The sequence below is a fragment of the Leucopleurus acutus genome (genome assembly GCF_964270905.1).
Source record: "Leucopleurus acutus genome assembly, chromosome: 18".
Lineage (NCBI taxonomy): Eukaryota > Metazoa > Chordata > Mammalia > Artiodactyla > Delphinidae > Leucopleurus > Leucopleurus acutus.
Genome location: NC_139160.1, coordinates 62,258,067 through 62,270,651, shown reverse-complemented (window position 1 = coordinate 62,270,651; position 12,585 = coordinate 62,258,067).

Below are 12,585 nucleotides of genomic sequence, written 5' to 3'. Positions count from 1 at the left end.
CTGACCCTGAAACAGTTTATAAACCACTTTTCCCAACTTCAGCCTTTTCCCTTCAAATCCATCAGACAGACCTAAAATAGAAATCCGACACTGTCATTCCTTTGTTTAAAACTCTTGAGTGGCTCCTGTTGCCCAGAGGATAAGTTTCTTAACACAGAGATCAAAGCTCTGCCTACAGACTCTCCACGCCTCTGGCTTCGCCTCTACTCTGCTTCAGCAACACTGAACACATGTCATGCCATTTCTCTTTTTATGACTTTGCTCCTGATGTCCTAACTGCTTGGAATATATCTTTTCTCCTATTCATCTCTGACTCTTTTTCATACTTTAAAACTGTACAAATATCACCTCCTCCAAGAATGCTCTCTACTCCCTAAAAGGCAGGGTTAGATGCCTTTATTCTGTGCCTCATATGCTTGTAATGTATTTCCTTTATAATGACACTTACTATATCATCTGTGTGCTCATTTTCACCACTATACTGCAAGCTCTTTGAGGACAGAGGATCTTATTCTTTGAATTCTTGGCCCCTTACCAAGTACATGACTCATTAAGAACACTCAGCACATGTTTGTGTAAAGAATGAACTAAAATGCCTCTGTGAATCGATGAAACCCCTATGAAGTGAGGAGAGAGAGAGAAAGAGAGGAGAGAAACCTGGAATAAGCCTTTGGAAATTCCCACAAATTATGTCCTCTATTGTATTTTACTTCATCTGTCTGTTCTTTTTATCTTTAGATCAAGGGCTATAGCTGATTTCCTGCTTTCTCAGAACCACTTCAAAATGGATGGTATAGTTCTCAACACACACACTGTGTGTTCAGTGAATATTTGTGATTGACTGATAATCCTTGGGACACCACTGAGATATTGCTCTGTGTCATGACTGAGGAATGTATAAGAAAAATTGGTTCAGAGCAGAGATATAAATACTCAACATTATATTGCAAGGAATGTTATTGTGCTTTATAGAAAAACATATGAGAACATTTGTGAAAGAAAAAAAATGAAAAGCGGAAAGATCCATCCTTTCAGTCTATTTATCTTATAATTTATCATCCATCTGTTACCTTCCTAATCCATCTCACTTTACCCATCATCTGTTTTCCCACCACCAAACATTGCATTAGTTTAAAGCAGTGGCATATATTTTATTTCTGTGGCACCAATTGGATATATTTGTAAATAGGAGGGCAAACTGAATGCCAACTGTAACTGATAACATACATCCTACACTTATATAGAAGCCAAGGTCATTTTCTTCTTCCTGTCATAACTATACAAGTAGAAAACTCTTTACCTGGTGAAACAGCAGCAGTTATGTCATTCTTATATACCTAGAAAATCAGAACCAAGTGCTTTTCATAAAATTGTTCCATGTGAAATTGGCATCAATTAATTCACTGAACTGTTCTTTCTCCTGGATGGAAATGTCTTTTAAGAAATATGAAGATATTATTTCATTGTACTAGGAGGAAAAACTAGGCGTCAGGAGGATTCTTATTCAGGCACAGATTGCTATTAAAACCTTACCTGAGGTGCCCTGTAACAGGGTCTCTTTCACTTCCTGTCTTATCTTTGACAGCCTGTCTTAATGCAGACTTAAGGCCAGAGCCAGGCCACAGCTCAGGAGGGGTGAACACTGTGTCTATTGCACTAGATTCTATAGTAAATTCTTTTATCCATTAATCCCAACAGTCACTAACTTTCTTTATAGCTGTGTATGTCTATGAAGCTCATGACGGTTGACATATGTCAATAAGAAACGGTTTACTTACCCCCCTTGCCGCTCACAAGGCACTTAGAGAATTGAAGCAACACGATTCCATTGAATAGTATATTTAGCCACAAAAGGATGTTTCACATTTACTTGAAGAGTAGCAAGCTAGCATGAAATGAAGCAGGGTTAGTTCCAATTATACACTAGATCTCGTCAGCAGAGATAAAATTCCTTGCTGAAATATCTGAAATTCTTAATAAAAATTCCTGGAAGCCTGTGAACTTCTTGGCAGCATATGTAAATTTAGGAGAAAGAAATAATCACAAATCTGTCGTGCTGAAAGGGCTGATTGGGGTTTTGGGGGAACACTGGAAGAGTTACTAAATATTGACATAGCTCTTTTCCCTGAATAATGAATATATTCAATATTCCCTGAATATTGTGCATATTTCCCTAAGATATGTAAAATATATGAAAGAAAGAGAAAACTAATCTATAATGAAACCATGGATCTTGAACAACCTCTTGACACACTTTATAAAGAAAATCTGGCACATACAGGGAAATTTTGAACAAAATGAGAGGGCTCTGAGATTCACAATAACTGAAAAACTGGTGAATATGATGTTGCTCTCAATAAAGAAAAAGATGGATTTGGGGATCATAAAAACAATAGTCCTCATCATGGAAAAACAAGCATGAGGCCCATGAAGGAGCCTAGAGTGAAGTGCAGTGAGGGGCCCACTGCTTGAGGCCTATTGTCTTTTTTTTAAGAGAGCATGGAATTGGGCCTGAAAGAGCTCTTGAACTTCTGTGTCATCTTAACTCCACATAGGGCTTAAACAGAGAGGTAGCCTGGTGTCAGATGATACTCTAGAAGCAAAAAGAAGACAGGCATTGGTGAAAGAACAGTAGACCATCTGAGAAGACACAGTTTCTGGAGGAAGTAAGTAATAAATGTCATGACTGAGAGATGAAGGATGTCATCTGAAGCCAAGGAATGGTTTCTGTGCAGAGGACAGAATAGACTTGGAACTTAGAGATAAATGTTTATACATTAGCTGAGTGTTGCCCCGAGACATTTATCATTTCCATTGTTTTCATATTTTCAACACTCACAATCAGTTAAAGAGGGAACCAGAGAAACAAAATAAACAATATTTAGTTCTCCAGCTGGAGACATAGAGGAATGATTCTAAGGACATCTTACTGAAAAAGGAGGTAAGCCAATGAGGTTCACCAACACTATCTTTCTGCACGTTGTAAATCAGATACCATGGTCTGCATTTAAGGATGACTAATAAATACAAAAGATCTGGCATACACAAACAAATGAAGAAATGGTTAACATTCAAAAGACTATGAAGATTGAATTTTAGAAGAGGGACTTAGGAAAGAAAAGAATGTTAAAAAATTATCTGTATTCTCAAGGAAATTAAAGTGAGTATGGAATTTCTATGTAACAAGGGATCATATAAAATGGGGTTACTGACAAATTCAGGGAAAGGCATTAAGAAGAAACATAAAATGTGAAAATACTTAAAAACCACATTTGAAGAAACTAGAACTGGTACAGTGAAAATCAAGAAAACAAACCACAGTAAATACTAAAAAACAAGGAAGTGATATAGGAGGTAGGGTAGATAAGATCATACATACTGAATAGAAAAAATTTATAAGAACAAAAATGACTAGACAGAAAATGATAGTTATGAGGGAATGGCTATATATCCCCACAAAATATGTGGATAACTAATGGAGAGTTAGGGTTTCTTAGGAAGAGAACTTAACAATGAGATTATAAAAAATATTTAAGGAAATATAGACAAAAACTTTCTTTAAATAAAGGGAGATATAAATATGCATATTTATCATTATCTGTTGATGTATAACAAATTAGTCCAAATCTTAAAAGCTTAAAACAATAACAACTTATAAAAAGAATCTCTCATGGTTTCCTGAGTAGTTCTGGCTCAGGACTCTCATGGGGTAGCTAGAGATAGAACAGTTGAGGCTTGCCAGGCATCTCTCTCTCTTTATGGAATGGTTAGGGCCTCCCCATGGGGTCTCACAGTTGTCTACTTTGGGTCTCTTCAGAGCATTAGGGCCTCAGGACAGTTGGACTTACCAAGTGACTGAAGACTTCCAAGAGAATGTTTTTTAAGAGAACAAGGCAGAAGTCTAAGGCATTTTCATCACCTACCCCCAAAAGTTGCTTAAGGCCATTCTCTATGTCTATGTCTTTATTACTGCCCTGCCACTAGGTTCATCAGTACCATTTTTTTTTTTTAGATTCCTTATCTATGCATTAGCATACGGTATTTGTTTTTCTCTTTCTGACTTACTTCACTCTGTATGACAGACTCTAGGTCCATCCACCTTGCTACAAATAACATAGAGAATGGACTTGAGGACACAGGGTGGGAGGGGGAAGCTGGGGTGAAGTGAGAGAAGCATTGACATATATATACTAGCGAATGTAAAATAGATAGCTAGTTGGAAGCAGCAGCATAGCACAGGGAGATCAGCTCAGTGCTTTGCAATGACCTAGAGGGGTGGAATAGGGATGGTGGGAGGGAGGTTCAAGAGGGAGGGGATATGGGAATATATGTATACGTATGGCTGATTCACTTTTTTTTTAATTTAATAAATTAATTTTATTTTGGGCTGCTTTGGATATTTGCTGCTGTGCGAGGGCTTTCTCTGGTTACAGTGAGCGGTGGCTACTCTTCGTTGCGGTGCGTGGGCTTCTCCTTGCAGTGGCTTCTCTTGTTGTGGAACACGGGCTCTAGGCACACAAGCTTCAGTAGTTGTGGCTCACGGGCTCTAGAGCACAGGCTCAGTAGTTGTGGTGCACGGACTTAGTTGTTCCGCGGCATGTGGGATCTTCCAGGACCAGGGCTTGAACCTGTGTCCCCTGCATTGGCAGGTGGATTCTTAACCACTGCGCAACCAGGGAAGTCCCCAGATTCACTTTGTTGTACAACAGAAACTAACACAGCATTGTGAAGCAATTATACTCCAATAAAGATGTATTAAAAAAAAAGAGTCACTCAGAATCACGTCTCCTAGAGTCACAAGCCTGCCAACATTTCAGATAAGGGCCCATACACTCCACCTCTGTATGAGCGATGGTGTTACATTTTAAGAAGAGCATGTGGGCTAGAGGATATTGTGGTGATTTTGAAAACACAATGTAACACATACTGAAAGGGGTTACTATGAGTGTAGCAAGACAATGAAAAATTAATAGAGAATAATAGAGACATAACATAGTGAGACTTTTGAAATTTAAGGTTAAGGAAAGAACAATATAATCATTCTGAAAGAAGAAATAATCACATGCAAGGGGAAATTCAGGCTGGGCTGAGATTTCCACACAGCAATGTTCAAGAACAGGAGATGACGGAGCACTTTCTTTAGAGTTAGGACAAAAGGCTTTTTCCCCAATAACTTATATCTAGTCCATACATACAAGTGTTGTGTATAAAGATGACAGGAAGAAATGTTTAAATATGTAAAGGCTCAGAGTATATATCATCTATTAACCATTATAAAAAAATCTTCCTGAAGACCAAATCTAGCCACATTAAAAATAAAGAATGAAAATTCAAAATAAAGGAATCATGAACAGATCTCTTTGTTTGAACATAGAAATGTAAAAATCAGCATTTTCCCCTTATCTTCTAGAATTCATCCAAAAATGAATGAAAGACAGAAAAACCATGTCTAGTGAAATTGGAAGACAGCTAAAGTCCAAGATCACAAGATATAAAAAATAATAATAAGTAAAAAGGGTAGGAGGAAACTTTTGGGGATGATGAATATGTTTATGGCATAGATTGTGGTGATAGTTTCAAAGATGTATCCTTATCTCCAAATTCATTAAGTTGCATATTTTAAATATGTACAACTTTTTGTATGTCAATTGTACCTCAATAAAATGGTTTAAAAAAAAAGATATCTAGAAGAATGGCTTAGAGCAGAAATCATGCAGTGGGGTGAGTAGAAACCAATAAATGATGATGTAGAGATGGCATAGAGAGCTTCAAATCAGAAAAAGAGCCAGCAAAAAGTACAGTATCAAAGAAAAAGGTCATGCCAGGTGATAAACCCAGTTTCTTATTTTCAGCAGCAGATAGAGTGATACATCTGGCATTAGTTTTACTTGACTCAATATGGTCCCAGGAAGCAGAGGAATTGGGACTAAATGAACAATCCTATGGACAACCCATATGTGCAAGCAGTACTGTCTCTATTGCAGCAGAAAGGAGATTGAATTGAGAAAACGTTCAGTGATACCTGTCTCCATTGCATGGGGAAAATCACACCCAGAATCCTTGATCACAAGAAGAATTCATGCTTGTCCTGAATAGTATTGTTTTTTGTCTGACATATACTCCTGGCAAATAGTTGGTGCAGGAAACAGATTTTTCAATGATAAATAATACAAGAAAGCACCAGCACAGGATCTGTTCAAAGACAGAATTGGAAAACAGGAAGGAAATTTTTCATTATAAAATTAAAAAGATATCAATATGTAAATTAACTCTCCTATCAAGGGTACAAAGCAAAAATGCAAAAAGCTCTGGGAAGATATGTTGAGGCAATAACAATTATCATCTGGTTGAGCTCAGGGAAGTATAGAAAAAACACAAAACTATTAAGCAAATTAAGCTGAACTTGCAGGAAGTTCACTTAAGAATAGACTGTTCTGAAAACAAAGACAATGGAAAAAGTAAATGAAATTAAGTAGAAAAATATATTAATATGAGAATTATGCAATTAAGGAAAAAATGACATTTAAAATATGACTGATTTGGAAGTCACATGCTTAATTAGAATCCTCTGTGAAGAGATGGTAATTGTGAAACAATGAATATATAAGAATATAAGTTAATAACTATTTTTGAAATTAAAAAAAATAATGAACTTGCAAATTGAAAGGCTATATTGTGTTGTTCCCAGAAGAAAATGATGGGTAACAATGAGACATACTTCAGGAAAGTTATTTGTCTTTTAATGTACAAAAAGAATTCATCTGGGAAGCCTGATGAGAATATAAAGCAACTTATTTTATAAATTAATTCAACTTATACTTCCCCACAGCAATCTTTTATGCAAGTAGTCATAGAGCAATACCTACAAAATGCTACAGGAAAGAGAAGGCACCCAAGGATTTTATGTCTAACCAACTGTCATTCGAGTATAAAGGCAATCTACATGGTTTTGAGTGTTTTAAATACTTTTTACTTATTCCCTCAAATTTTATTTTAGAAATTAAAAAAAAATACTAGAATAGTTTGATAAATACTTGTATATATCCTCCATTTGAATTCAACAATTTTTATCTTTTTTGGTATATTTGGTTTATCTCCAGCCTCAGCTCGCTTCCTCCTTTCTTTCTATGCCCTTAGCCCCTCCCCTCCTCTCTCTCTTTCTCTGTCTTTATCTATTTAAAAGTAAGTTTAAAGGCTTCCCTGGTGGTGCAGTGGTTAAGAATCTGCCTGCCAATGTAGGGGAAACGGGTTTGAGCCCTGGTCCAGGAAAATCCCACATGCCGCAGAGCAACTAAGCCCATGCGCCACAACTACTGAACCTGCGCTCTAGAGCCTGCAAGCCACAACTACTGAGCTCGTGTGCCACAGTTACTGAAGCCCGCACACCTAAAGCCCGTGCTCTGCAACACAGTGAGAAGCCCACACACTGCAACAAAGAGTAGCCCCTGCTCACCGCAACTAGAGAAAGCCTGTGCACAGCAACGAAGACCCAACGCAGCCAAAAATAAATAAATAAAATAAATTTTAAAAAAAAAAGTAAGTTTAAGACTTCAAGTCACCTCATACCTAATTACTTAAACATTCATTTCCCAAGGATAAGGATAATTTCTTATATAACATTATGCTGTTATCACATCTAAGAAATAGAAAATCATTCCATAATTTTATTTAATATCCAGTCCATACTAAAATTTTCTAAATCATCACAATTTATGTATTTGACAGTTTGCTATTTTAGGAACTGAAATCCAACCTAGGTTGTTGCTATGCCATTGGTGATTTTGTCTGCTTATAGTTTTAGTAAGAAAATCCCCCTGCCTTAAAATTTTTTTTCACTACATTCACTTTTTGAAGAATTCAGGACAAGCAACATACATATTGTTCCAATTCTGCATTTATCTGATTCTTTTCTCTTGGTGGTGTTTAACCTGCTCCTTTATCACTCTTATTTCCTGTAAACTGGAAATTAGATATAGAGGCTTGACAAGCAGTTTCTGAGTTGCACAAATGTAGAGAATATTTTCCCCATGAATTCTTTTTGAGGAATGTACCAAAGGAAAAACTTTAACTTATCAAGATGTGACTGGAAAATTTACAAAAAAATTTAAAAATCAATGATGATCATTGGATTTATTTTAGTATTATCTACAGTAGAGGCTAAGCCACTGTAAGAGAATGACTCCAAATTCACTGTCTTAAATTGGATAAAAGTGGGGTTTTTTGGTTCTGTTTTCATGAAATAATCCAGGTATGAGGAGTCCAGGGCTGATACAGTAGCTATACTCCAGGAGGGCACTCAGGGACCTAGATCTACACATCTTATTTCTTCACCGTCTCCCAGGATGACTACAGATCTCATCTGCATGGCTTATACTGACTTATCCCCAATCCATGCTCCTAGGGAATTATGGAAGTCAAGAGCAGGCAGCTTCTTCTTTAAGGAACTATCCTGGAAGGAGAACACATTGCTTTACTTCACACTTGACTGGCTTGAACATAGTCAAAAAGACACACCTAGGTAGATTGGAGGCTGAGAAATTTACCCTATTGTTTGATGACTATGAGTGCAGCTAAAATGAAAGGATCTTATTATTAAAATGGAAAATAATATTACTGTGGGACCACTAGCAATCTTTACTACAATTTGAATGTACTAAAAACACTAAAAAGCATGGGGATGGGGGGACAGTAGAATGTAAATGCTAAATGCACTGGCAATGTACGAAATTAGAATTAAAAGGGAAGAGAATTATTACATATTGTCAAACAAAATGGAGTATTATCTGTATTAGATAAGATTATACACTAAGTTATAAGCATAAACACAGGACATATTAAAAAACTTTAAAACATGACAGTGAAATGTTTTAAAGTAATGGAATCAGAAAATATAGCATAAGTTAAATGAATTAAAATCAAATTTATCAACAAATGTAAATAACTAGACATGTCAATGAAGAAGACTTTCAGACTGGATTACAAAGCAAAGTCACGTACCATACTATTTACAAGAGAATTGACTTCCAAAATAATTTAGAAAGGTTAAAAAATAAATATATGGAGAGAGAGATGTTGGGCAAATGCAAAAAAAAAAAAAAGCATAGTTATGATTTTACTTTCAGTCAAGTTTGAATTAAAGAATTAATTGAGGCAATGAAGAGCATGCTAAGGTGTGCAATTAACAGTGAAGATGATCTAACAGTTATAAATGTCTATGAATGAACAAACCTAACATCATTATGCATAAATTAGAAGTTACAGGAGATACAAAGAGAAATGAACATATATCATTAGCAGTAAAATATAATTTAATTCATAGATTTTAGTCCATGACAGATGTAAACAAAAATTATGTAAAGGTATCAAAGACTTGAATGGTATAATTAATACAACAGGTATCCTTGAAATATATCAAATTTCATACCTAAAATTTTATATCCCTTTACCTACTCTTTTTTTTTTTTTTTTTTTGTGGTACGTGGGCCTCTCACCGTTGTGGCCTCTCCCGTTACAGAGCACAGGCTCCGGACGTGCAGGCTCAGCGGCCATGGCTCACGGGCCCAGCCGCTCCACGGCATGTGGGATCTTCCCGGACCGGGGCACGAACCTGCGTCCCCTGCATCGGCAGGCGGACTCTCAACCACCGTGCTACCAGGGAAGCCCTACCTACTCTTTTTAATTTTTTTTAACATCTTTATTGGAGTATAATTGCTTTACAATGGTGTGTTAGTTTCTGCTTTATGACAAAGTGAATCAGCTATACATATACATATATCCTCATATCTCCTCCCTCTTGCGTCTCCCTCCTTTCCACACTCCCTATCCCACCCCTCTAGGTCATTGCAAAGCACCGAGCTGATCTCCCTGTGCTATGCGGCTGCTTCCCACTAGCTATCTATTTTACATTTGGCCTTTACCTACTCTTGAAGGAGTTATAAAAATATATAGACTTCAAGGGAAATCCTAATAAATTAAAAAAGTGTCAATTTAAGAAAATATTGAAACATTGCAAACTGAAAACAAAGAGATACAAATACATCTAGAAATTAATACACAGGAAGTCACTACTTTTTGTAAACTAAACAGATAAATCTACAAAAACAATAAAAATTTCTTTCATTGATTCCTTTTGTAGGAGTAAACCTCAATTGCAAAACATCTGGAATATTATAAAAATGATAACACTACTAACGAGAAACTTTGCAATAGAGCTAAAGCAGATCTTAGAGAAAATTTTATATCCTTAAATAGTTATATTAATGAGCAAAAAATAATAAAAATTAATCAGGATTTACCTGAAAAAGTAGGAAAAGAACAATAAAACAAAATTTAGGGTATTGTTAATGATATTAATAAAGATAAAATGGGAAATTAATAATTTAGAATACACGGAAAACTGGATAGAAATAGATGCAGAAGTGTGTTCATTGAAAGAAAAAGTAAAGCAGATAAACTGTTAATCTGATTGAGAAAAAAATGGGAGGACACACAAATACTTAAAATAGGATAGAAATGAGAACCACAGATACAAAGAAAATAAAAATGCTCACTCTAGACTATATAGTTAATTCTACTCAGAGATAAAAAGAATTGAAAAATTAATTTTTGTAGAAAAAATTAACCAAAACTAACTTTAGAAGTAAAAAAACAAAAACACATATAAGGACAAATTATCACTGAAGACATAGAGAAAGATGTCAAAGAACTATTACCCAGTATAGCACTAAGCTATGTAGTTCCAAGGGAGAATTCAACAATGTCATTATAACCAATATCTCCAGGGCTATTTAAGCAATTACAAGACACTGAAAAATTATTTTATGAAGTAAATATATTAATTGAAAAAACAAAGAAACTCCCAACAAGTTATTTCATGGACATCAAAAAACTGATTTTAAACATTATATAGAGAGGCAAAGACCCAGAATAGCCAGCACAATATTGAAGAACAAAGTTGGAGAACTGACTTAAAACTTACTACACAGCTACAGTAATCAAGAATATTGTGTCATTAATAAAAGAATAGACAAATAGATTGATGCCAGAGAATAGAGAACCCAGAAGTGGACCCACATATAAATAGCAACTGACCTTTGACAAAGGAGAAAAGGCAATTTAATGGAGCAAATATAGTCTTTTCAACAAATGGTCTGTAACAACTGGACATCCATATGCAAAAAAAGAGAAAAAGTTAGATACAGACCTTATACCCTTCACAAAAGTTAACTCAAGATGGATCATAGACCTAACTGTAAAACACAAAATTATAAAACTCCTATGAGATAACATAGGGGAAAACCTAAATGACCTTGGGTATAGTGATGACAGTGATAACTTTTTAGATAGAACACCAAAGGCATTATCCATGAATAAATAATTAATAAGCTGGACTTCATTAAAATTAAAAATGTCTACTCTGTGAAAGACAATGTCAAGAGAATGAGAAACAAACCACAGACTGGGAGAAAATATTTGCAAATGACAAAACTGATAAAGAACTGTTATCCAGAATATACAAAGAACTCTTAAAACTCAACAATAAGAAAAAAAATAACCTGATTAAAAAATGGACCAAAGACCTTAACAGACACTTCACCAGAGAATATATACAGATGGCAAATAAACATATGAAAAGACGCCCCACATAATATGTCATCAAGGAAATGCAAATTAAAACAATGAGATACCACTACACACCTATTGGAATATCGAATACTGACAAAACCAAATACTGGCTAGAAGATAGAGTAGTAGGAACACTCATTCACTGTTGATGGGTGTGCCAAATAGTCAAACCACTTTTGAAGACAGTTTGGCAGTTTAGTACAAAATGAAACATAATCTTACCATATGATTCAAAAGTTGTGCTCCATGGGGTATTTACCCAAAGGAGATAAAAATGTATGTACACACAGAAAAGTGCACACAGGTGTACAGCAGCTTTTTCATAAACTGCCAAAACTTGGAAGCAAACAAGACGTCCTTAGTAGGTGAATGGATACATAAACTGTGATACATGCAAACAATGAAATTTTTTTTTAACTTTTTATTTTATATTGGAGTATAGTTGATTAGCAATGTTGTGTTAGTTTCAGGTGTACAGCAAAGTGATTCAGTTATACATGTATCTATTCTTTTTCAAATTCTTTTCCCATTTAGGTTGTTACAGAATATTGAGCAGAGTTCCCTGTACTATACAATAAATCCTTGTTGGTTATCTATTTTAAATATAGCAATGTGTACATGTCAAGCCCAAACTCCTTAACAATCCCGCCCCCCCCACACCCTTTCCCCCTTACAAATGAACTTGTAAATAAGTTCATTTGTATCATTGTTTTTTAGATTCCACATATAAGCGATATCATACAATATTTCTCTTTCTCTGTCTGACTTACTTTAGTCAGTATGACAATCTCTAGGTCCACCCATGTTGCTGCAAATGGCATTGTTTCATTCTTTTTAATGGCTGAGTAATATTCCATTGTGTATATGTACCACATCTTGTTTATCCATTCCTCTGCTGATGGACATTTAGGTTGCTTCTATGTCTTGGCTATTGTAAACAGTGCTGCAATGAACATTGGG